The sequence below is a fragment of the Bubalus bubalis genome, chromosome X (assembly GCF_019923935.1).
Source record: "Bubalus bubalis isolate 160015118507 breed Murrah chromosome X, NDDB_SH_1, whole genome shotgun sequence".
Classification (NCBI taxonomy): Eukaryota; Metazoa; Chordata; class Mammalia; order Artiodactyla; family Bovidae; genus Bubalus; species Bubalus bubalis.
Window position 1 is genome coordinate 20,534,128 of NC_059181.1, and position 26,364 is coordinate 20,560,491.

The 26,364-nt window shown below is 41.3% G+C and overlaps 1 long non-coding RNA gene across 2 annotated transcripts; it reads left to right on the forward strand.

Moving 5' to 3' along the window:
- The first annotated feature begins 13,632 nt into the window (after positions 1-13,632).
- LOC123332009 lies at positions 13,633-26,333 on the forward strand. Of its 2 annotated transcripts, none has more exons than XR_006548832.2 (4): positions 13,633-19,411; positions 23,380-23,523; positions 24,123-24,250; positions 24,917-26,333. It is a non-coding gene; the product is annotated as an uncharacterized LOC123332009 (long non-coding RNA). The 2 variants fall into 2 exon arrangements; XR_006548833.2 differs by lacking the exon at positions 24,917-26,333 and adding an exon at positions 24,456-24,897.
- Positions 26,334-26,364: the final 31 nt, after the last annotated feature.

Genomic DNA, 26,364 nt, shown 5'->3' on the forward strand with positions numbered 1-26,364 from the left:
AGCCCTGGATTGTTATATAAGAAAGAATGAAACACCTATCATATGTAAGCTATTGTACTTTGGGGTTCCTTTGCTACAGCAACTTTACCTATACCCTAACTAATACAGAGTTGTGTTATGAAGAAAGGGGAGTTAGAAAGGTGGCAGTGAGGAGGAAGCAATTGTTTTGAGCCTTAAAAACAAGCCCGGGCATCATGATTGGAGAGACTTGGAAAGGTCTCTCTTCCTGAAGAGAGACCAGGCAGATGGTGGTGCCACAGTGTAGCTGCCTTAGCTACCTTGTGTGATGTTTATAATTCTGTATCTCTAGGCACACCTTTCCCAAGAATTCCATGACCATGTTTCCAAGGGCTGGCCAGAATTTATCCCTAGAGGTCAAATAGGCTCCTCAAACTCAGCCTTTCAAAGCTTCATTTTCTTCCTGTTTAAGTTGGGATGTATGTTAAGAAAGTTTTGTATATATATGTTAAAGATGTTATATATATATGTTAATGTTTTATTTATATATATATATATCTCCTGTGATAAACTATAATGGAAAAGAATATCAGAAAGAATTTATACATGTGTAACTGAATCACTTGCTGCACAGCAGAAATTACCACAACATTGTAAATCAACTATACTTCTATAAAATAAATTAAAAAAAACTTTTTTGTACTTTTCAACATCAGCCTTCACCAGGTTGTCCTCAATAGAAACTAGGGTTGCCCTTGATTCCTCCTTTGCCACCACACCCAGTTTGTCATAAAGATCTGCTACTTCCATTCTTTGCTTTCATTTTTATATTCCCATGGCCAGTGCCTTGATTCAGAGCTCCATGATCTCTTACCTCAAATGTTGCAGTAGCCTTGTTTATAACTTATCCCTCTGATTTTGATTTCTTCCACGCTTCACATTCCTCTCAGGACTGTTTTTCTAAAACACATACCTGACTATGTCATGTCACCTGTCCATACACTTTCCTTCCATTTCTTATAAGCGAAGGAGACCAGACTTGGTGCAAATCTGGTCTCATCTGAACTCCTATCAAGCCCCTCAGTGTGCTGTGGATCCTGAGCACACTGGGTGTTGGCCGAGTCCTCTCTGCCTGTAATGTCCTAGTCTTCTCTTCACAGACTCCTACTCAGCCTTTGAAGCTCAGCTTAAATATGACTCATGAGAAAATTTTCCCAGAATTCTCTTGCTTAGCTGCTTAGTTATCCTCCCCACAACATTTAATAAGTGAATGAATGAATTAAAGTTTGAATACTAAGAAGTAAATCCCAAAGAATACACCCTGAAGAAAGGCAGAAAATTTTAGAAGTATAGAATTTTACTGTATTTTATACACATAGTGAAAGGAACTTAAAGATTTTTTAAATTAATTTTTATTGGAGTATAGTTGACTTACAATGTTGTGTTACTTTCTGCTGTACAGCAAAGCGAGTCGGTTATACATATATCCACTCTTTTTTTTTTTTTTTCCTTTTGGCCACACTGTGTGGCATGCAGGATCTTAGTTCCCTAACCAGGGATCAAACTCATGCCCCCTGCAGTGGAAGCACAGAGTCTTAGCCTCTGAACTGCCAGGAAAGTCCTATCCACTTTTTTGTAGATTCTACTCCCATGTACATCAGTATAGAGTATTGAGTAGAGTTCCCTGTGCTGTACAGTAAGCCCTTATTAGTTATTTATTTTAATATAGTATTGTGTATATGTTAATTCCAATCTCCCAATTTATCCCTCCCCCTCACCCCTGTGAATCTATAGATTTTAAAGCTCATCTAAATGTGTTTATAGATGAGGTTCAGAGAACTTAAATGACTTTCCCAGGATCAGACAGCAGAACTGGGAATAAGACATGGATTTTCTGGTTCTGTTTCTGGTGTTGTTTTCCTACATTTTGCCATAATAGTCCTAGAGAATAATAGAAGGGTTTGTCTGGAAGGTTGAATTTAAAATGTAGAAGTTTTAGCCTGAGGTTGCACTTCAAATCACATATGGAATGATCAAAATGTCACTGTAATTTTGTCACAGCAATGATTATCTAAGTTGTGAGTCATTTTCCAAGAATCATTTTCAGTAGAGATCTTGCGCATGTACCAATGTGCATGTTGAAAGCCAGAGAACATTCAGTCCAGGGGCTCTACATGGTTTTTTTTTGACCCAGGGGCCCTTTCAGTCTGACTTCTCAGAATAATGTTTCTGAATGCATAAAACTTTGTATGCAGGAATACAAAGGAAAACTACATCAAAAATGTGATTATCAAATTATTAAATATCATACATGTGTGATAGAAGTACTTCTTTATTTAATCTATTAAATAACAAGATCTAGGAGCAGTCTAAGAACTACCCATGATTTTGAAGTGGCCATGAGTGTAAGTGATATTTCAAGGCATCTGTGACAACTGTCGTGTGATAGGAAAATACTTATGATATCTATTGGTGACAAGTCACAGGTCCTTCCAACACAACTGTGCTTTGGTACTTATGATCACAGTTGAAGGAAACCCTTAACTTTTGTTGGAGATCACTGAAAGTGAATCTTTTTCTCTTTCAAGTTTACTGATCTGCTAAACCCCAGGTTGAGAATGCCTGGGTTAATACACTCTCTTAATTTTAAAGGTGAGGAATCTTTTATGTGAAATATGTAAGATAAATTCAAATAAAATTAATTCAAAGAAAATCACTGATGGTGTCTATGCAGTTGGCCTCTCTCTACTTAGCTGATCTCCCTCAGGGAGCATGGGCTTAAAAGCAAACTTGGAAAAGGGAAGTTGCTTTCAAACCATTTCTGCCTTCTGCTTGGTGTTCCTAGTCCCTAAGGCTCTCTTGGTGCAAAGGCCCTTGGGGAGGGGAGATATGAGAACCACAGGCAAATTAATATCTCAGTAAATTATCCTGCCACTGTGTTAAGAACAAGAAGAAAGGTGACATAATTAATTTTTGAATAAATGCCAGCAATATGTATCCAAGTAGTATGTACAAATATGGGAATCGAGTTGTATACCTGAAATTCATCTAATGTTATATGTCAATTACACTTCAATATTTAAAAAAAGAAGAATGTGACTGTAGGTTTAGGATACAAATTCATCTGAATTATATTCTGTTTTGTTTTGTTTTGTTATTTGTTTGTTTCCCATTTGTTTTACTGACACATGGATGCTCAGGCCTTGACCCTGCTGGAAGTACTTGAACAGCCTTTGCTTCCGCTGCTGCTTCTTGGCCTTCAGGTCTTCTTCATGCTTGTTGAGCCGTCGGCACATGCCACGTGTTTTCTTGGGCTGAAGATCCAGGGGCTTGTTCCTCTTGCCCGTATAGAATTTCCTGAGGTTCATTTTCTGAGTCTGGTTAATGACGGTGAGTACAGGCAATGGATTTGCCAACAACTTGAATCTTAGAGAGTTTGGAAACTGTGCCACCTGTCACTTTAGCCGCACACATCTGGGACAGCTCTACTTTCAACTCCATCCTCAGCTGTTTCAGTAACTCCTTCTTTTTTTGCCAGGAAGGTCTCAGGCCTTAATCTTGGCCAGGGCTGTGTAATCTGCCTCCGCCACTTTCTCAGAGGGAAAGAGCTCTGTTTTTGTTTTTATTTATTTTTTAAATTTTGGCCATGCTGCCCAGCATGTGGGATCCTAGTTCCCCAATCAGGGAATCAAACCTGCACCCCCTGCATTGGCAGAGTGGAGTTGTAACCACTCGACTGCCAGAGAAGCCCCTATTCTGGTTGTTTTTAATTTGACTTTTAAAAAACATACATTTTGTAGGGTGTGGAGTAAGGCTCTAAAATATTTTGAAACCAAATAATTAACTAAAGATGTCAAAAATTTACTGAATTCATGTCACTACCATTGATTTATGGTGCCTCCTTTATCGTGTATTAGATTATTACATGTACTAGTGTCTACTTCTTGAGCATATGAATTTTTAATTCTTGTGCCACTCCACTCATGTACTATACTGGCTCATTTAATTACATCTCTGAAATTTGTGGTGTTTGAAAAATAGTAACAATAGCAAAAAAGCAATAATACAAAAAAGTATTCAAAAATGCCTGTTAAAGAACAGAATGCCCAACCTTGAATTGTCCAAACAGAACGCCCAACCTTGAATTGTCCAGAGGTCCCGAGCAGCTGAATCTTTCGAACCTTTCTGTGACCCATGGTAAGAAATAGTTTCTTTTTATTTGAATTCATCACAAGCATGCATGTATACACATATATGCAATTCAAACAAAACTTTCTCCAGACAGACATCTCTTAATAAGTGATGGGGCCCACTGATATTTCTTATTCTATGCCATTTAAGTCCATTCAAAGAGATGCTGTCCAGTGATCTGCTATTTATGACGAAGGAATGAGTTGAAACAGTTTGATAAACATTGGATTGGATGAATTCCAAGGACTCTTGAATTCTGAGATTCTATGATTTATTTGTGGATCATATAAATAAGTACAGTATTAGGGAGGGCAGATGTTTTCAGGACATACTCATTTTATTTTTATCTCCAACTCTTTATTTTGGAAAATTTCAGAACTACAGAAAAGTTGAAAAAATAGTTCAATAAATGCCCTTTACCATTTACCAAGATTGGCAGGTTTTTTTTTAAACCACATTTGCTCCTCTGTCCAAACACACACACACACACACACACACACACACATTTTAAGTCTGTTCTTTTTCCTTTTTCTCTGAACTCTGTATTTAGACATTCCTTTCTATTTGTTGATTTCTTTGTGGCCCCGTGGGTCCTCGTTGCTGCACACAGGCTTTCTCTAGTTGCAGGGAGTGAGGGCTACTCTCTAGTTGTGGAGCACGGGCCTAGGGCTCGTGGCATGTGGAATCCTCCTGGACCAGGGATTGAACCCATATCACCTCATTGGAATGTGGGTGCTTAACCACTCGACCACCTGGGAGGTCCTCTTCTTTTTTTAATTTGAATTATAGCTGATGTACTATATTGTGCTAGTTTCAGGTGTATAGCATAGTGATTTTTTTTTCAGATTATATCCCATTATAGGTTATTGCAAGATATTGAATATAATTCCCTATACTGTACAATAAATCTTTGTTGCTTATCTATTTTATATATAGCAGTTTTTAATCTGTTAATCCCATTTTCCTAATTTGTCCCACCCCCATAAGTTTATGGGCTTCCCGGGTGGCTTAATGGAGAAGGAAATGGCAACCTACTCCAGTATTCTTGCCTGGGAAATCCCATGGACAGAGGAGCCTGGCAGGCTACAGTCTATGGTGTCACAAAAGAATCAGACATGACTTAGCTGCTAAACAACAACATGAATGTATTCTTCTTACTTTTGCTGAACCATTTGAAAATAAGTTGCAGACATTCTTATACCATATCCTGAAATATAGTACTTCATTCAGCTTATATCTCTGAGAATAGGGATACTCTCCTCTAAAGTCACAATATTATCATATCCAGGAAATTTAACATTAATGCAACTAGTGTACAGACCACATTCACAATTCCCCAATTATCCCCATATGTCACTTTTTTCTGGCTGTGCTGAGTCTTCGTTGCTACGTGCAGGCTTTTTCTCTAGCTGTGGCGAGCGGGGGCTACTCTCTAGGTGCAGTGTGCAGACTTCTCATCACGATGGCTTCTCATACTGCAGAGCTCAGGCTCTAGAGTGTGGACTCAGAGGTTGTGCAGTACAGACTTAGTTGCGCATGTGGGATCTCCTGGACCAGGGCTTAAACCTGTGTCTCCTGCATTGGTAGGGGGATTCTTAACCACTGGACCACCAGGGAAGTCCCTCCCCAGATGTCACTTTTACAGCTATTTTTCTCCCAGGATCCAATCAAGGACCATGCAGTGACTCTTCCATATGAGACCCTAAGAAAAAACTACTCAGCTGAGCCCAGTCAACCTACAAGACAACTAAAGATAATAATGTACTTAAAAATTTTTATTGACCTAATTTCAGATTTACAGAAAAGTTTCAAGAATAGTACAAAGAATTCCCAGCTATCAAGTCCCCAAATGCTTTACTATATTTGCTGAATTCTTCTCTAAATTTCTATCATCTATCACTCTCTGTATTTCTCTCCCTAGTTTTTTTTCCTCAACTGTGTAAGAGTAAGTAGCAGTATGATTCTCCTTTACCCTTAAATATTTCAATGTTTCCTAAAAATGAATTATCTTATGTAATCATGTTGTTCGTTAAGTCGCTAAGTTGTGTCGGACTCTTTGCGACCCATGGACTGTAGCATGCCAGGCGCCTCTGTCCTTCACTATTTCCTAGAGTTTGCTCAAACTCATGTCCATTAAGTTGGTGATGCTAACTAAGCATCTCATCCACTGTAACCATATAAAACTGTAAAAAGCAGTTATGGAACATTGATGCAATACTACAGCCTGATCTGTATACCTGATTAAGATTTCACCAATTGTCTCCATGATGATTTTATAGCAAAAAGCAAACAGAAAAACCCCAGAAAATTCCAAGATAATGTGCTGTTTTCAGCTATCATGTATAGTTAGTCCCCTTTAACCTGGAAGACTTCCTGAGGTATTCTCTGTATTTTGTAACACTGACATTTTTCAAAGAACGCAGCCCAGTTATTTTGTAGATGCTCCCTCACTTGGAGTTTGTGCACTGTTCCTCATTATTAGATTCAGATCATGCATTTGGGGCCAGAATACTTCAGGAGTGATACTGAGTTCTTCTCAGGGCATCCTACCTGGAGGCACACCCTATCAACTAGACCTGTTACTGAGAATGTTAATTTTGATTGTTGGGTTAAGCTGGCACCTGCCAGTGACTATAAAGTTACTGCTTTCCTCTTTGTAATAAATATATTTCTTCTGAAGAGATGCTTTAAGACTCTGTAACTATCCTGTTACTACTTCAAATGTCACCTACTGGGTTTAGCACATATTGATAATTCTTATCGGAATCAGCTATTATTATGATAGTGGCCAAATGGTGATTTTTATATTTTCATCATTCCTTCTATATTTATCATCTGACTTTCTACTGTAAGAAAGATCTTTCTCTTATTTATTTACTTGTTTGTTCATTCAGTTAAGTGTGGACTCATGGATCCTTACTTTATTCAATAAATTATAACTCTTAATGTTATTATTTACGTTTATGCTCAAATTGTTCCAGAGTTAGCCAGGAGGATTTCTTCAAGCTGGCTTCTGTGAACTTTTAACATGTCCCCATCATTTTTTGAGCTCTCTTTTACTTTTTAGCACAGATAATCTGCATTCAGTTTGTATTCTCCTTACTCCAGTCATTTCTCCAAGGATTCCTCGTTCCTTTTAGTGGAGAATATTATTTGAAAGCTATGATCTAGGTCCTAGGTATGTTTATTGTTACTGGAATCATTACTTCTAGACCATCTCAGCAGACAGAGCTGAGAAATAGATGTATAAATGTAATGAACACATATACACAGTCACACACAACTATATGCATTTCTGTATCGATCTATCTGTTATCTCTACTTCCCATCCAACACAGCAATGTTCAGTCAACTTCTCCCTCTTTTCCCTAATTGTGGAAACAGAAAAACCTGGATCCCATTATGCAGAATATATTTATTTATTGGCTTAATCATAGAAAGTTTCAGAATTGTGAACTTTTGCCTACCTAAAAGAAAACTTTCTTACTAGAGAGTTCAGTATTTGTTTAGAGGTTTTTCTCTTTAGCCTGAGGGCATGTGGTGCAAATTCTGTCTCAAAGGTACTAGGATTAATACTCCCTCCCCAATGTTATCATGTTATTTACTTGAAAAATGCTTTAGTTCATTGGTTTCTGTTTGTATTCAATTTTAAGGTCCCCCTCAATTGTTATTTTAAGCCACTAACTTCTGAGGTGGTTTACCAGGCAGCAATGGATAACCCAGACACCCATGGCATCATATCATAGGCATATGATGTCAGTTTGCCCTATTAACAGTGATGAAAAGTTGTATCATTTGGCTAAAATCTTGTCTACCCAATTGCTTCATTATAATTAATAAGTAATCTGTGGGGTGTCTCAGCTTCTTTCTTCAATAACTCTTGCTACATGGATTTAAGACACCATAACAGTAATAATCAAGGGACTCTACTTCAGAGGTACATTTTTCTCTGTGGAAATACCTGCCTTAATGCCGTTGGAATACAGACAGAAAGTGAGCTCTGGTAACTGATTACCCAGCAAGTGGACTCCACAGCTGGCATAAAAAGGTAGATATCCAGCTGTGATGAAAACATTTGATTCTATTTGTAGTTCAACAGAGTCTGTGCTTAAAACAAACTCTGTGTAGCTTTGCCAACTGGTGATTCTGACCCCAAATCATGAGATTTGGAGAAAGAAGAAAAGCAAAGAGCAGTCTTTTTTATTTTAAGCCGTCTAAATGGAGTTAGGATCCGGTGCCCACTGAGAGAAAGTCTATTAAGGACCTCGCTTCTCTCTTTCACAGCAATGCAGTTGTTTCCTAGTCAGGATGAACATCCCACTGTATAAAACTAGTTGGGCCTACGTTGCCTTCTTGGTTCCATGTCTCTTAATTTCTGCTTTTGTACGCTAAGTTGCTTCAGTTGTCTCCAACTCTTTGTGACCCTCTGGGCCGTAGCCCACAGGGCTTCTCTGTCCATGGGATTCTCCAGGCAAGAATACTGGAGTGGATTGCCATGCCCTCCTCTGGAGGATCTTCCCGACCCAGGTGTTGAACCCATGTCTCTTAATTCTCCTGCATCGGCAGGTGGATTCTTTACCACCAGCACCACCTGGGGAGCCCCTGATGTAAATGTAAATGTGTTTGTAGTTGTATTTATTTTATAAGGCATTGTCAAAATATTCACAATTTAGGCACACTGAATAGGGATGGGCAAAAAAAGCACAGAATCTCAGTAAGCAGCCAAAAGAACCTAACATAGTTATAGAAAAGACAGAGAATTAATTGCACAGGCTCAGTGTCATCGCCATCATCATCATTTTTTTTTTTCATCATCATTTTTAAAAGTAGCCCTTGAATTGGGACTTCCCTGGTGGTCCAGTGCTTAAGAATCCACCTGCTAATGCAGGGAACATGGATTCAATTCCTAGTCCAGGAAGATTCCAAATGCCACAGGGCACCTGAGCTCATGTGCCACAGCTATTGAAACCCATGCTCTACAACAAGGGAAACCGCCACAATGAGAAGTACATGCACTGCAGCTAGGGAGTAACCCCTGCTTGCCACAATTAGAGAAGGCTGGAACCAAGTAATGAACACCAAGTGCAGCCAAAACTAAATAAATATATTTTTTTAAAAAGGTGGTACTTGGGACCTCCCTGGTGGTCCCGTGGCTAAGACTCTGCCCTCCTAATACAGGGGGCCCAGGTTTGTTCCTTGGTCAGGAAACTAGATCCCACATGCAACTAAGACCTGGTGCAGCCAAATAAATATATAAATATTTTTTTTTAAAGTGATACTTGAATCAACTGACAAGTACCTAGGATTACCAGTGTTGCTAAACTGCAGTAAGAAAAGGCCTCCTGCAGTGAACCTGTGTTAAAATTATAAAATATTTTGAAATTTATCTTTGTATAAACTGTAGTTTTAAAAAAGAAGACAAAGAAAAATATTTTATTTTCTATTATTACATGTTTTTTGGCCTTGCTGCATGTGGGATCCTAGTTCCTGGATCAGGGATCAAACCACACCCTCTGCAGTGAAAGCGTGGAGTCTCAACCACTGGACCACCAGGGAAGTCCAAGAAAAAACATTTTAAAATCAGGTATGAGTCCACCCATAGGTAATGGTAAACATCTTTGTTTATATCTTTACTCTTTTTCTAGAATGTATATACTTAAAAATATATGCTGCTAAGTCACTTCAGTCATGTCTGACTCTGTGCGACCCCATAGACGGCAGCCCACCAGGCTCCCCCGTCCCTGGGAATCTCCAGGCAAGAACACTGGAGTGGGTTGCCATTTCCTTCTCCAATGCGTGAAAGTGAAAAGGGAAAGGGAAGTCGCTCAGTCGTGTCCGACTCCTAGCGACCCCATGGACTGCAGCCTACCAGGCTCCTCCATCCATGGGATTTCCCAGGTAAGAGTACTGGAGTGGGGTGCCATTGCCTTCTCCGATCATATTGTTAAGTGAGAAAAAAATAGATTACAAAAGAAAATATAGATTAGTCGTATTTTCATATATTTTTATGGAGAAGGCAATGGCACCCCACTCCAGTACTCTTACCTGGGAAATCCCATGGATGGAGGAGCCTGGTAGGCTGCAGTCCATGGGGTCGCTAGGAGTCGGACACGACTGAGCGACTTCCCTTTCCCTTTTCACTTTCACGCATTGGAGAAGGAAATGGCAACCCACTCCAGTGTTCTTGCCTGGAGAACCCCAGGGACAGAGGAGCCTGGTGGGCTGCCGTCTATGGGGTTGCACAGAGTCGGACACAACTGAAGTGACTTAGCAGCAGCAGCAGCAGTAACAATATGATCATCTTTCTACATCATCACATGTTCTCCTAGGATATAAAATTAAAGGGTAGCACTATATGGAAAGAATGTTGGAATAAAATTGCTGACTAAACTACAAAGTTAGATATAAATGCAACTATTAGTGTTATTTTTATTGGGCAGAAATTCTTTGCAATTGTACTGGACCAAAATATATACAGTTTACTCACAAAGGTGGCACTAGTGGTAAAGAACCCACCTGCCAAAGCAGGGGATATAAGAGACGCAGGTTTGATCCCTGGGTCAGGAAGATCTCCTGGAGGAGGAAATGGCAACCTACTCTAGTATCCTTGCCTGAAGAATCCCATGGACAGAGGAGCCTGGCGGGCTACAGTCCATGGGGTCACAAAGAGTCAGACACGACTAAAGTGAGTTAACACGCACGCACTCACAATCTTACCAATCTTTTCTTCAAGTTAACATATAAATATGTAACTTCATAGAGTCTGGACCCTAATCAATAGTAATTAATAAAGTCACATTTTTCTTTGGCTACACTAACCAATACATAGCCACTACCCACCCATGGCTACTGAGCACCTGATGGGGTAGTGTGACTGACCAGGAAACTGAAGTTTTAGTTTTTTATAAACATTTTACTCAGCTTTAATTTAAATTTAACACTGAAGCAATGTAAAATATTTTCCCATTAAATTCAACTTGGTTTCAGTAGGACTACATTTCACTTTGTTACATCAGGTGAATATTACTGTACTGAATTCTGAGAATCGTCTCCAATATTGCATGTAAACGCATCATACAACTAGTTAGTGTCAATGAATGGAATCTATTTAAATTATTTTTTCTACATATTAAGTTTACACTGAAATGTGTTTATTTGAATATTTTATATAGAGAGCACCGTTTACAGTGACACCTTTGTGAAATACTTATACTTTAGACAATAATGTAATTAAGCTATTTTTAAATTAAAAAATAGTATGGACTAATTTTTAAATTTAAAACAAAAATATACTACTGAGGCAGAATTTAATGGGGATGTGGATACTAGCATTAATACCAGAAGAGGAAAGAAAAACAGATTAGAAGAGGGTATTTCATGTAAATTTCATGTAATTTGCAGCAGCAGACCAAGATTTAAAAGCTGTTTATTATGTAAAAATTGTTTAAAGATAGTAAAGTGGATAATATTAAGAGACATTTTCAGTAAGTACAGAGTGAGTTTGATGAGAGCAGTCCATAGTCCAAAAAGAGTCAATAAAATTAGTTGCCTGCATTCGAAATGACTGTTCAATAAAAACTGTTTAAAAAAATGATCACAGGCTCTGAACTTGTAACTTTGGCCAACTATCTTTTTTTAATGTTGGTTAGCTTTATAATGGGCTGGATTCTTACACGTGAAGGAAAACAGTTTTAGATAGTGATAGTAAAATAAATTATTTCTGTTATGGAAATTCTGTTTTAAAAATATAAAGGGAAGACTGAAAAAGATATTCTGAAAAAAAGAGAATGATCTTCAATTAAACTGTAAAATAATTGTCTGTAGAATACAAGAGCTTTCTAACAGTATCCAAGATTAATTGATTCAAAAATTGGAAATATTGCAAGTACTTTTCTTTAGTTTTCGATGATTCATGTGATACAGGACACTGTCTTATTAATACTTTGGGTGTGTTTTGTCTCACAGTACTGTTGTATTTGCAAAAAAAATACCAATTCGTAGCCTAAAAAATTGTGGCATAGATATTTTTGAATCTTTTACATCTGTCAAAGAAGAAATTCAGTTAAATATGAAAAAAATATATCAGTACTCCATCTGTTAGGTCAAAATTTTGGATCTCTTGGATTTTTAAAAACAAGAAACTGATGTTTTTCTGGTGACTTCATATCAGTGTATGACACATACCGAAAATATTTGTGCTCCATTCTCTGAAACAGACTTTATGAAAAGCGTCATGGATACAGTTGTTAAAATTGTTCAGCATATACATGCAAATGCTGTGACTCATCACCAGTTCATGGAAGTGTTGAAAGAAGTAGACAGTAAATTTAATGATCTTGTATTTATTACCAACGCTTCTTGCTTGAGCCACAAAGAGTTTTACAAAGTTTTACTGTGTTGTTAACTCCAATTCAAGATTTTCTTGAAACAAAAGTAGTTCTTGCCAAATATTCATTAACAATAATTAAGAACAGGCAATGTGTCTTACATGTATTCTCATGGATTTCACACTGCATATGAACAAGATAAATTTGAACGTCCAAGGAAAAGCTTATGATTTAGCTAGACAGGTATAAGAATTTATGTTAAAGTGGAAATTTTTTCATGGTTCAAAGCATTAACAGTAATTTTATACACTTTTCTAACATGAATCAATGTATAGAAGATTTTAATTGTAAGAGCATTCTGTAAATAGACTGTAAATACTGGAAGAAAATTTGAAGAATGCCTCATTTATGTTGACAAATGTAGAATTGCTTCTCAAAAAGCATAGTACCCCTTGGGTTTAATGTTAAGAATACTAAGTTAAAAAAAAAAAGAATACCAAGTAGACACAAATTAGTGCATTTGCTTAACTTGGACAGATGTGGTTTTGAAATTGACATGCTTTAACTTTAAAGTCAAATCAATTCTTAAAAAAAATAAACTAGTTTTATCAGGGCAGATGCAAATGTTGAAGGAAAATGATTTTTGGTACTCTTTTCTAATATATTGAAAGGATAATATTTTGGATATATTGGGTAAAGTGATATGCATTATTAACATCTATTTTTCTAGTTTCCTTTTATTTATTTTTTATTATGGCTACTAGCAAATTTTAAATTGCATGTGCGGCTCCTCTGGACAGCACTGCTGTGCATCGGGTAACACAATCGTATTATCTGACATCCTCCAGTATGACATTGAAAGAGCACAGGATAGTTATTTTATTATTTGATAAGTAATCTTATTCCCAAATTTTGGATAATTTTTCTTAACATTATTGGGTCATGAAAGACCTTGACATGTCTGAGACTTGCAGTAACTCACCAGGTTTTGAGCCTGTGTCTTTGGAAGAATGATAGCAGTTGAGTCAAAAAAGGAAGTCTACGGCCAGACTGTAAGAAGTCTTTTTTTTTTTTTCCTTTAAATTTATTTGGCTGTGTCAGCTGTGGCATGTGGGATCTAGTTCCACCGACCAGGAAGTGAACCCAAGCTTCCTGCATTCGGAGCACAGAGTCTTCTTAGCCACTGGACCACCAAGGAAGTCCCTGTGAGAAATCTTTAAGCATTTGATCTTTAGGCTGTCAGCAATTGGCAGCCATTGAAGAGTTTTAGCAAAGGGTTTTTTTTTCATCGTTAGATTTGTATTCCAGAAAGGGAACTGTTGAAGCCTGTGGGGCACAATTTGCAGGAAGCCAGTTATTACTATGCCAAATAGAAAAAAGACTCAAATGTAAGTAATTGGGAATAAGGGGTAGGGGAAATGATGAGATCGATTTAAGAAAAATTTGGAGATTTGTAGAGTGTGGGAAGTGAAGGTAAAGAGTCAAGAATGAGTCTGAAGTTTTTGATGTGCTCGGCTCAGTGAATGGTGATGGTACAGACCATCACTATTTTCTGACATGTAAATACCTCAAGATTGAGATTACTTGAGAAAGATCAAGTTGGGGAGGAAGGTCAGGAGTTCAGTTTGGTCATTTGACTTTGACTCTGTAAGGTGTCGGAGAAGGCGATGGCACCCCACTCCAGTACTCTTGCCTGGAGAATCCCAGGGACGGGGGAGCCTGGCGGGCTGCCATCTACGGGGTCGCACAGAGTCGGATGCAACTGAAGCGACTTAGCTTCAGCAGCTGTAAGGTGTGAGCATAACCAGTAGACATGTCCAAAGCTCGAGGGAAAAGGTGGGAGCTAGGAATGGAGATTTAGCAATTTTCTGCATCTAGGTGGCTAGAATTGTAGGAGTAGGTGAGATAACCTTGATAAAGAAGTTCTCCACCTTGGCTGCACCTTACAGTCACTCAGAGGGACTGAAAAATCCCAATGCCCAGGCCATATCACCAACCAATCAAATCAGGGATGAGACCCAGGCATGATAACTTTTTTTAATTTCCCAGGTGATTCTGTTCCCAGTGAAAAACTCTTGTCTCAGAAAAAATTCAGAAATGAGACAGGGAGTTCAGGTAAGTTAGTAAAGTGAGGATTTAAGTGATAGTATGCTCTGGAGATGAGAGTGGGCAGTTTCAGGAGAATAGCTGCCCTGAGTTTCTTTGGCAAGCTGGTTATGTGGGGTGTACAAATGAAGGGGTGGAATATTCATTGGGGAAGGTGAGTTTGGAGGGGGGTCATAGTCCCTGATTTTCATCCCGTTGCCACCTTCCCAAGGGGAGAAGGGATTTTTGTCCTTATTTTGCTTTGATTCGAAGTGTCATGGCCTCGGTGCATGATGGGTACTTCTTATCTGCAAGGCTAAGTATATTGTAATGACAACATAAGAGCAAAAGTCAACATTCAGATGCTGGAGATTCTCACCTTTGCCCACCTTTCTTTGTCTGCCTCCAGGACACTTTTCACCCCCTAAATGAGTGCTTTCCTGTAGTCTGGAGGTCCTGCTTTTCTTTTCTGCCCATGGACCCCTGCTGTTTACAAGCTGTGTAGTTTCCTGCCATCTGGCTCACACATCCCTTTCTCTGCTCATACCTAGCTACCTGCCTCCTGTAACAATTCTCATATGCAGCCAGGTTTGAGAATCAACTTCAGGATAAGGAAAGAAGACATGCCAAGGTAGAACCCTGAAGAAACTCAACATGTAGAGAGAGAACAGAGAGCAGGGCAAAGAAGCAGTGGAAACCCAAAGAGAGTAATGTCATGGAAACTATGGGAAAAGGAGGTTTCAACAATATGGAATAATTTCAAGGAATAAAAGAATCAAGAGGAACTTCCCTGGTGGTCCAGTGGCTAAGTCTCCATGCTCCCAATGCAGGGGGCCTGGAGTTTGATTCCTGGTCAGGGAACTAGATCCCATAAGCTGCAACTAAGAGCTGACGCAGCCAAATAAATAAATATTGGAAAAAAAAAACCAAAGATGAGAAAAGATTGTCAAATAAGGTGGGAGCCCAATCATGTTGGGGGAAATAGTCCCATAATCATATACATGTGTGTGCACGCACATACCAGTCAGCACCAACATGAGGTTTTCCCCATTATCCTGAGCAACAAGTGGGAAGGACCAGAAGAAGCAAAAGGCTAGATTGATCCAGGGTTGGGAGTTTGCAGGGACAAAGTACAAGGGCTTAAGAGGTTGAGGATGTGATGACTAACCATAGAGAGAATAAGGAAATAAGGTGAGTGATACAGTGAAGGGAAATTGGGTGGTTTGGGGACTGAAGGTCTTCATATGATCAAAGAATGCGTACAGCACATATACTCGGAGTGGCCAATGGCCTTTCCACCAAGCTGCTTCCTCCTCCTGCCCCGCCCCAAGTATCCGGAATTACTGGAGTTGAGATTAAGGAATTGAGGCAGGGCGGTGGCTGAATCTTCCCAGAGAAGCCAAAACTCCACCCAGGATGAAGCAGCACGGCATTGAGGTCACACAGGTGTCAAAGCTGTCAGTGAAGGTGAGCTGAGGCCTGGAGGCCTGGTAGAGAGTGACTGGGTTAGATAAGGCACGTATCTCTTGGGTGGTTGTTGTTTCTTCATTAACTCTGGGAACAGTGGGTTGCAAGTATCAAAAAGGCCCCCTTCCTGTTTTTCTCAACCCTGCACTTTAAAAGGCAGACTGTTTGTTTCCCTGAAGTCAAGCTTGTCTATTACTGAGATATTTAAACCTGTCTAAGATGCTGCTGTGTCATATACGATTCAGGAGCATTGCTTTTCTTTTTTCCTTCTTTTTATATTCTTACATTTTTTACACATTCAACGTTTTTGGTAACTTTTCATTTTGATATAATTTTAAATGCATGCACTAAAAAGCTGTAAAAAAGAGTACAAGGAATTCTTTTATACCCTTTATCCAGATTCAACCATTGTTGATATTTTGCTCCATTTATTTATCAGTCACTGTCTTTCTCTTTATTTTTACGTTCATGTTTTTGTTTTCCCACAAACCACTGGTTAGTTGGAGACCTTATGGCCCTTTACTCCAAATGGTTCAGTCTGTAATTCCTAAGAACAAGGACATTCTCTTATGCAACCACGGTACACTGATCAAAGTCAGGAAATTTACCACTGTGATAAGGCTGTTGTTCAATCCACAGTCCTTGTTTCACTTTTGTCAGTTGTTCCAACGACGTCTCCTATTTCTATTTTTCTTTCCTGGTCCAAGATCTAGTCCAGACTAACAAATTGTGATTTAGTGGTCTGGTCTTCTTAGTTTCTTTTCATGTGGAACTGTTCCTCAACTTGACTTTGTATTTCTTGACCTTGACATTTTTTGAAGAATATAAGTCATTCATTTTGTAGAAGGTCCCTTAGTTTTAGTTTATCTGATGTTTCTTCATGAGTAGATTAGATTCATTTTTGGCAAAAAAGACCACAGTAAGGATGTTGGGTTCTTCTCAGTACATCCCAGCGGGAAGCATATGATGTTGGTTTGGCCCGATTGGAGATCTTACCATTGTTTTATAACAGCAATGGAAGGTTTTTTGAGCTTTATTTTTCCCATTTGGCAGGCATCTTGCATTGCAGTATGATTTTCTATTTTGCACAAGCATGATACTGTGAAGTTTCTGAATTAGTTTTGATTAATTGCAAATAACCAAAGCGCAATAACCTGTTTTTTTCTTAAAGGAAGCAAGTTTAAAATAATACCCATTCATTTTTACTTGTGAAGTTTTAATGACAACTGGTATACTTAGATCAAAACAAAATATACTTAGACCCAGCAGGCAGGAGTGGGAGCAAAACACACACACACACATATATATACTATTTCAGACAATAATGAGAAAACTATATATTTGCAAATCTATTTTTAAAATATTAATTTATCCTTAAAGTCCAAGACCTTTATGATTAACATGGTGCTCTACTACGTAATATACTGTAAAAACAGAAGAAACCCCTATGGCATACTGGAGAGAAGTGAATTATTTTTGTAGCATGGATCTTAACAGTAACTGCTGCATAATGATTTTGGGCAGATTCTCAGAGCCTGACAGAGGGGAGTCATGGGACTGGTTGTGCCAAGGGGAAGAAGCTGAAAACTGAGCCAAAGAAGATTTTAAAATAAGAGCTGTGTCAACATGCATAAATTCACTTGCTTTGAAGAAGCTGTAATGGGATCCAGGAACAGGAAAAAAGAATATTTATTGTTTTGCCTTTGCATGCCAAAATGTAATCTCTCCTTTTCTTCTCTCCTTTCCTTAAAACAACAATTATCTGCATGTAGAATGAGTGAGTTTTAAATGAACCATTCAGTGCTCTTTTCTGTTCTCACTTCCAGGACTGGGAGGCAACACCATAGACTAGAAGTCTCCTGACTTTGGAGTCAGACTGACCCCTGCATGCACTTGGCCTCAGTGTCTGTCTTTATTTTTCATTTTTATGTTTTAATAACAAACCCTTTTATTTATTATGTATTGGCCATACCACAGGGAATGTGAAACTTTCCCGACCAAGGATCAAATCCATGCCCGTTGCAGTGGAAGCACAGAGTCTTAACCACTGGATCACCAGGGAAGTCCCCGTGTCTCTGTCTTTAAATAGGGGATAAACCTTGTTGGGTTGCAAGGATTAGAAATGACATATGCTTCCCTGGTAGCTCATTTGATAAAGAATCTGCCTGCAGTACAGGAGACCTGGGTTTGATCCCTGGGTTGGGAAGTTCCCCTGGAGAAGGGAATGGCAACCCGCTCCAGTATTCTTGCCTGGAGAATCCCATGGACAGAGGAGCCTGGCGGGCTACAGTCCATGGGGTCGCAAAGAGTCGGACACGACTGAGCGATCCAAACTTGAATGAGAAAGAACCTACAGTACTTTACAAATACTATGGTCCATAGTGGACATTCAATAATGGAAGCTGCACACAAGGACAATGGAGTTTAAAGAAAAGAACCCTGGCCTGGGAACTGGGGCACCAGAGTTCTGTTACCCAAAAACTGAGTTCATCTCTTGGTGGGTGTCAAGTCAAAAGACACAGCCAAGCCAGAGATCGATCAGGAGGAGGAAGGAGTCATTACTTGCCGCAAGTAAGGAGAACACCCACCGGGGATCTTTCCCAAAGCAGTGTCTCCCCAAAGACCAAACGGGAAGTTTTAAACTAAGGGTACATGCTTATTTGTGAATTGGGCAGAGAATAATTTAGCATAGCATTGGGGCAAGGGTTGACAGAGTTCAAGCTTTAGGTGACTGAAGTCTTAAGGATCAGAAAAGGTCAACATCTTCATTCCATCCTCCACCTGGCTGCGGGCCTTAGTTCCCACAGAACTCAAAGATAATGTATCAGATTGTTGTGTATATCGCTTAAAGAGAAACTGGGACTCTGTTTTATTGCTGAGCTATTGTTTCTTGACTGATTTTCCTTTGTTCCTGCATCCCCTCACTTCCCTTGCAATCATTAATTACTGAGGCCTGTTCAAGGGCAAGCATTGCGGCCAGGCTTAGATCACAAAATGGCTTAGGCCAAAAATGACTTCTCTCCTTTCAAGAAAGCCATGCCTGGTTCTCTTTCTCTGGGGACCCCTACCCTAACTGCTTACAGTCCTCTCCCTGAGCCTTCATTTCACTAACAAGCATCTAAACTTGGGCTGTGCTTTTTCTGGATTGTTGTCTCATTTGAGAAGTGATGGCTGGAGAGAAACACAGGTCTAGTTGGAGGAGCACCAGCATGCTGCCACTAATGCAAGACGGGAAGTTCTTCACTGGAGAGCTGACCAATGAGCTGTGGGACACAGGTGAACAAGCGAACGAGCAGTCAGCTCTGCCTGGATGACGGTGGCATTTGAGCTGGCCCTTGAATGCTCATGTGTGGCTTTTCCACGGGAGAAAGGAGGTGTTTCAGGTGAGGACAAAGACTCAAATGCCCAGCAGATGAAAGGGCATGGTGCTGCAAAATGGTGGCTTATGTCCAATCCCAGTGCAGTCAGCTTCTGGGACTATCTCTGACTGCTGAGTTGTAGCAAATACATTTAAGATAAGTGGACCCTCTGTGAGCTTTGCAAATCTTTTACCTCTCCCCTAGGGAAATGGTAACTGAAATGGGAGTTGCCCTCTAAACCCCCAGGTGCTCACCATTTGGACTGGGGCAAAGGAAACTACCAATTAAACATTAGTCTTAACTCACTAATAACTGATCATTGCATGGGGTGGTCTATGTGCCAGGCACTGTTGAAGTGCTATTATACTTCTACTAATTTATTTAATCCTCAGAACAATCATGGGAAAGAGATGCTGTTGCAATACCTCCTTCATAGTTGAAGAAACGTAGAAAGATTAGATCATTTGCCATAGGTCACCTGCAAGCAAATGGAAGAATCAAAATTAGGAACCAGGGTGGTTGACAAAGGCTGTGATCCTAACCATTCTGCAAGCTACCTCCCTAGAGACAGAGGAAGCAAGGAATCAATATGATAGAAAAGTATGTATCTATTGTTTATCACAATTTTTTTTATTGAAGTATAGTTGTTTGACGGAGAAGGCAATGGCACCCCACTCCAGTACTCTTGCCTGGAAAATCCCATGGATGGAGGAGCCTGGAGGGCTGCAGTCCATGGGGTTGCTGAGGGTCGGACATGACTGATTGACTTCACTTTCACTTTTCACTTTCATGCATTGGAGAAGGAAATGGCAGCCCACTCCAGTGTTCTTGCCTGGAGAATCCCAGGGACGGGGGAGCCTGGTGGGCTGCCGTCTATGGGGTTGCACAGAGTCGGATACGACTAAAGTGACTTAGCAGAGTAGCAGATAGTTGTTTGACAACAGAAATGTATTATATATATGTAACTAGTGCTAACCGGAGAAGGCAATGGCACCCCACTCCAGTACTCTTGCCTGGAAAATCCCATGGATGGAGGAGCCTGGTAGGCTGCAGTCCATGGGATCGTGAAGAGTCGGACACGACTGAGCGACTTCACTTTCACTTTTCACTTTGCTGCATTGGAGAAGGAAATGGCAACCCACTCCAGTGTTCTTGCCTGGAGAATCCCAGGGACAGGGGAGCCTGGTGGCTGCCGTCTATGAGGTCACACAGAGTCAGACACGACTGAAGCGACTTAGCAGCAGTAGCAGCAGCAGTGCTAACAGTTGAGAATTTAGTTACACCTTTGAATATAGCTGTGTGGAGTAGGAAATGGCAACCCCCTCCAGTATTCTTGCCTGGGAAATCCCATGGACAGAGGAGCCTGGTGGGCTACAGTCCATGGGGTTGCAAAGAGTCGGACATAACTGAGCAACTAAGCAGGCATTGAGTATAACTGTAGTGAATGCTGCATTCAGATGAGAAGCCAGGGCATTACTTTTGGGACCAAAACATGTTCTTTTATTTTCTTGGTAACAATTTTGATTGTGTCATTATTTGGGCATCGGCACTTAGGTAATGCCTTACAACAGTTTAGTCTCCCTTCCCCATAAGGCGTCATTCTTTGCTGGAAATGAGAAGAAAGGAGGAAATGGGATGGATTGGACAGCATTTCTTTTCTTTTTTTCTTTCCAGATGGCAATTTAAGTATTTATTTATTTATGGCTACACCAGCAAGGCATGCAGGATCTTAGTTCCCTGACCATGGGTTGAACCTGTGCCTCCTTCAGTGGAAATGCAGAGTCTTAACAGCTGGACCACCAGGGAAGTCCCTGGATAGCATTTCACTTGGAGCAATGAGCACTTTGTAAAGAGTCTCAAGGAGGTTCTCTTTAAAAAGTTTGGCCCTGTGTGTCTTCTCCGGGCTGAGCAATAGAGCCTCAGGCTTCCAATTTTCCCTCTAAGTCAGGCTTTCTCAAACTGGAGTAATGCTGTGGGGTGGTGGAGGGGAAGAGGAGGCACAGAGAGGTTGATGAACCTGTCCACTGTCACACAGCTAGTAGGAGGTTTGGTAGGAATTCACCCTAGAAATTGTTTTGTAGAGATAGGCGATGGCTCCAGAGAGGAGGGAGACAGGACACCTTCTCCAATCGCATACTCTGTAATGGAGAGGGAGCGTCTGCTGATGGGAGGTGGGCAGACTTATGCCCCTCAGCTTTGGGGAGTTGTAAGAAAAATGGGGATGCTTTGAGACAACCGGCAGGATGATCAGAGGCAGCACCATGAAAGGGTAGATAGCCAGACTCTGGAGCCACCTGCCCGGGTTCAAGTCTTGGCCCCAGCACTTATAGCTACATAACCTCTTTGTGCCTCAGTTAATCCATCAGTAAAATGGGGATAATTGTACCTACCTCTTAAGGCTGTTGTAAAGATTCAATAACTTAGCATTTGAGGCCGAAGGATGCTCTTCTCTGGGAAAACCACAACCGTGAGGCTGGTTTCACAGCAGCCTTCAATTCTGCTCCATTTTGCAAACATCTCACTTTCTCACTTCAAGTCCACTCCATCAGGCATTTACTTAAACTTTGCTATGGGTGATGTAGTTCACTTAATAAAAATTTCTACAGAGCTTTACCTTACAAATTTGGCTTAGTCTTCTTTTTTTTTAATTGAAGTAAAATGTACATAACATGGAATTAGCCATTTTACAGTGAAAAACTCACTGGCATTTAGTACATTTACAATTTGGGCACTTGTATGTAATTGCAAGACATTTTCATCCCCCGCCAAAGGAAACCCCACACCCATTAAACACGCACTTCACTTCCCTCCTTCCCCCAGCCCTTGGCAAGTGCTAGCCCTGTTTCTGTCTGTATGGACTTATCTGTTCTGGACATCTCAAGTGGAATCATACAGTGCTTGTCCTTTGGTGACTGGCATCTTCCACTTAGCATGATGTTTTCAAGGTTCATTTGTGTTGTGCCATTTATCAGTACTTCATTCCTTTTGTATGGCTGAATAGTATTTTGTTTATCCATTCATCTGTTGATGGAGATTTGGTCGTTTCCACTTTTTGGCTATAAATAGTGCTGCTGTAAACACTCGTGTACAAGCTTCTCTTTGAACTCCTGTTTTTCCATTCCCTTGGGTATATATACCAAGCGTGGAATTGCTGGGTTGCATGGTAAATGTATGTGCAGTGTTTTGAGAAATCGCCCAACTGTCTTCCACAATGACTCTGCCATTTTACACTCCCACCAGCAATTCTTCCACATCCTTGTCAACACTTGCTATTTTCTGGCTTTTGAATGTCTTTATTTACTTGTATCAGAGCCATCCTTGTGGTTTTATCTATGGGGTTTACAATGCTTTGGGATCTCTCAGTGTCACACTTCACTTTACATTGGAATCTCCTGGGTTTTTATATATTTATTTTAATAACCCAATGCCTAAGCTGCAGGCTCAGGGAGCAGCAAGAGCTTCTAAAGTCCCCTAGGTGATTCCAGTGTACAGCCAAGTTGAGAATCATTGTATCAAGGATTCCAGGCCCCTTTCGGACATATACTCTTTTTAAGCAGAAATTTAAATCATGTTTAACTAGCTAGGCGGGGCATCACATTCATCTGAGAAATGGTGGGGGAGTGATCCAGATTTCTGTCAGCCATTGTAACCCTAACAGCTAAGGCCAGTTCTTCTTTTTTATTTTTAAGAAAGGAAGTGATTTCACCACAGCTGTACACAGGAGGGAGGGAGGCAGAATGTCTCCAAGGGTCCCAAGTGAACTGGTGAAAAAGCGAAAAACAAAACAGTAAAACAAAGGGCTGCTGGATAGCACTCTCCGCTGGTCCCCTACCTCTCTGCACAAGGAAGGTTTGGACTGTAGCCCAATAGGTGGCCTCTGGGTTCTTCTAGCCTAAGGAGGTGTCCAGTTAGCACCCCCACTTCCCTGCCACCACCACTGCCTTCTCCTTTTTAACACAGTTTTTTTCTGTTTTCGATTTTCTTCTTCCCAGAAGGTAGTTACTGCTATTAACTGTGCAGGATAGTGTGGTTCTTCTGAGTTTTTACAAACTGTTGCGGACGTGCAAGTTGGCATGACTGCCAATAAGCAGATGGACCCCTGCAACATGAGTTTTGGATGAGAGAAGTGTCTCACAGTAAGTAGCATTTTGCAAAGAGGGTCACCTGCAGTTTTTCCCCTCTAAGTACTGACTTAATCTTATTGTCACCATCTTCCACCCACCACCACTGTGCCCCCTCCCCACCCCGCCCCGTAGCAACACCTGCAGTGGAATAGCCTTGCAGCGCGGGGATCCACGGGGCATCACAGAGAGAGAGGGCTCAGGAAGGACCATATGTAGCAGTGGGGCCTGGCTTGGGTTCTCTGGGGAACGCTGAAGGAAGCTGGGCGTTGCTCTGGATTGGGTGCTGTCAGGAAGCAGGGTTGAGTCCTGATGGGGTGTCTTAGTAACCTTACAGAGCAGGGGGAAGACCAGACTAAGGCTGGGATTGGTGAACAAGCCAAAGTCGCTCCTAGGAGCCAGGACCCAGGGACGTTGGGTGATTTTGGTGGTTTGGACAAGTTCCTGTTCCGTGTTCTCACAAGATTCCAGAGTGGTCCTGTTTTTGTTCAGTCCCATCTTGAACTCAGAGTGCCCTCGTCTGATGTTGGAGTTCTGGGGAATTGTTTGTGTTCAACAGGAGAGTGCCTGGCCAGCTTTTGTCACATACCAGGCGTTGCTTTTCTCTGTCTCAGGACTCCTTTGGGCCAAGAATAGATGAGGGCAGTCAAGAGGACATTAATCCATGATGTCTACATTTTCACCATTGCCAAGATTTTGTTGATGATGAGGAAGTTGCTTTGAAAATGCAGGCTGGAGTTGGGTAAGTCTCTTCTGTTTTTTAAAAATTTATTTATTTAAAATGGCTGTACTGGGTCAGATTGTTGCAGTATGTGGGCTCTTAAGTCATGGCATGTGGGATCTAGTTCCCCAACCAGGGAACCCAGGTCCCCTGCACTGGGGAACTAGATCCCACAGCCCAGCCACTGGACCACCAAAGAAGTCCCTCTTCTGCTTTTTTGTTGCAGGGTAAGTTGCTGAATTCTCTGATGTGACCACAGTTGCACAGAAGACACCAATCAACTCTAACACAAACAGTTTCCACAAACAAAGTGATTATTCGTCCTCTAACGGGCCTTGAAGCGAGGGGCCTAGATTATAAAACCCAGGCAAGGACAACACCTTCCAGAATCTAGATAGGTACTCACAGCCCAGTTGGAGGTATTTAAAAAGGCCTCAAGCCTTTGATTCCTGTCCATGTCCTACCTTTAACAATCTTGCCAGGATCCTATAGTTGGTAGTGATACAGGCATTGTAAACATGCTTAAAATTACCCCAACAATGCTGGCTCCATTTCAAGGCCCATTTATCTCTGATGCTATGCTAACATTATGAAGCATTTCTGTTAAACTCTGCTTTTGTTGTGGCTGTCTGATGAGTTAATGGCAGAGTGTCTTGATTTTCCTCTCTGTCTGTTTTGTACCTGCAGAGTCAAGGCCTGGCACTAGCTCTGGCCGCTGTCAGCTGCCCTGCCAAGACACCAGCTGCTAAGAAGGACTGGCTACATAATTTGCAGGCCCAGGGCAAAATGAAAACAAGGGGCCCCTCATTCAAGATTTATTAACAATTTCAAGACAGTGAGAGCAGAAAGTTAAACCAAGTACAGGACCCTTCTGAGCCTGAGGAGGCCTGTCAGAGCCCTGTTGCCCCTGCAACATGGCAGAAAAGGACAACTGGGTTCCCAGGGCCCTAACTCCAGAGGAATGGCCAGAACTGGAGAACATTCCAGGAAGCAAACAGGAGCTGCAGTCTGAAGATTAGAGACTGAAGGCCAAGATAGCAGAATAGCTACTGAAATTGAGGACCCTGGGATCCACAGATGAAAGGAAACCGTTCAGGGCAACCAACAGGTGGCCTGGGCAGGAGAAAATCAATGTAGGGGCTGAAAGCAGATCCAGTTCTTAACAGGATGGTCTATCGAAGGCCACTGATGAAGAAATTGGCCCAGTTCTTGAAGAAAGGTGAAGGACTTGGCAAAATTGCCAATAGGGAGCGTTTGCAGAAGAGAAAAGTTTAATATCTAGGTTCGCCCTGGGCTTGTAACAAGGAAGTAGAGTTCACTGATCTAGACTTTGTCCGGCCATTTCAGCAATTCCTGAGGAACTTGGGAACGCAGGGAGAGGCACAGAGGACTGATGTGATGATGGAGGCCTTTGCCCAGTGATAGTGTCATCAAGAAGGCTTTAGTGCCCAGATACTGATGTCCTCTCCTTTGCACATCTTGTTGAATACCAGCTAGAACCCCGAAGTCATAGAGAAGCCCGCAGCAGAAAGGTTCACTGCCATGAACAGAGCCAGCCATCAGTGATGGACGAGCAACTCTAGAAGCTGTAATTTTTCAAATTAACATTAACCAAGTTTGCCTCTCACTTGCTTCTTCCCGGTGCCCATTTTTCACAAAAAACGTAGGTAACTAACATGTAATACCCAAGAGCTTTCTATTCGGTGCTGAAACGCAGAGCTGGCCCTGGCTGATGATAATGGAAATCACAATTCTAATGGATTAAATTGTAGCATTTGAAGAGTTAAGAAAAAAGCGGCAGTGCTTTTAGACTCCAGGGTGGATCCAAGCATTTCATTTTCTTGGCTTGGCCAGGAAATCAGAGGGGCCTGGGCTTGGGGGCCGGTCTGGGGGAAGTGCGGGGGGTGGGCCCCCCGGAAGTCGTGCTGCGCGGTTTAAACCTAAGGTGACCTAACGGACGGCGGGAGCGCCCGCCCGATCCTCGGCGCGGGGCGCGGCCATTGGTGACGCACGCCGGGGAGCACGGCGCCCACGTTTCCACCATTGCCTTCGCGCGGCCTCACACCCGGCGCTCCGAGTCCCGGGCTGCGGTCGTCCTCTCTTCTTCCCTCCCAGAGGCGGGCTCGACCCCGCCC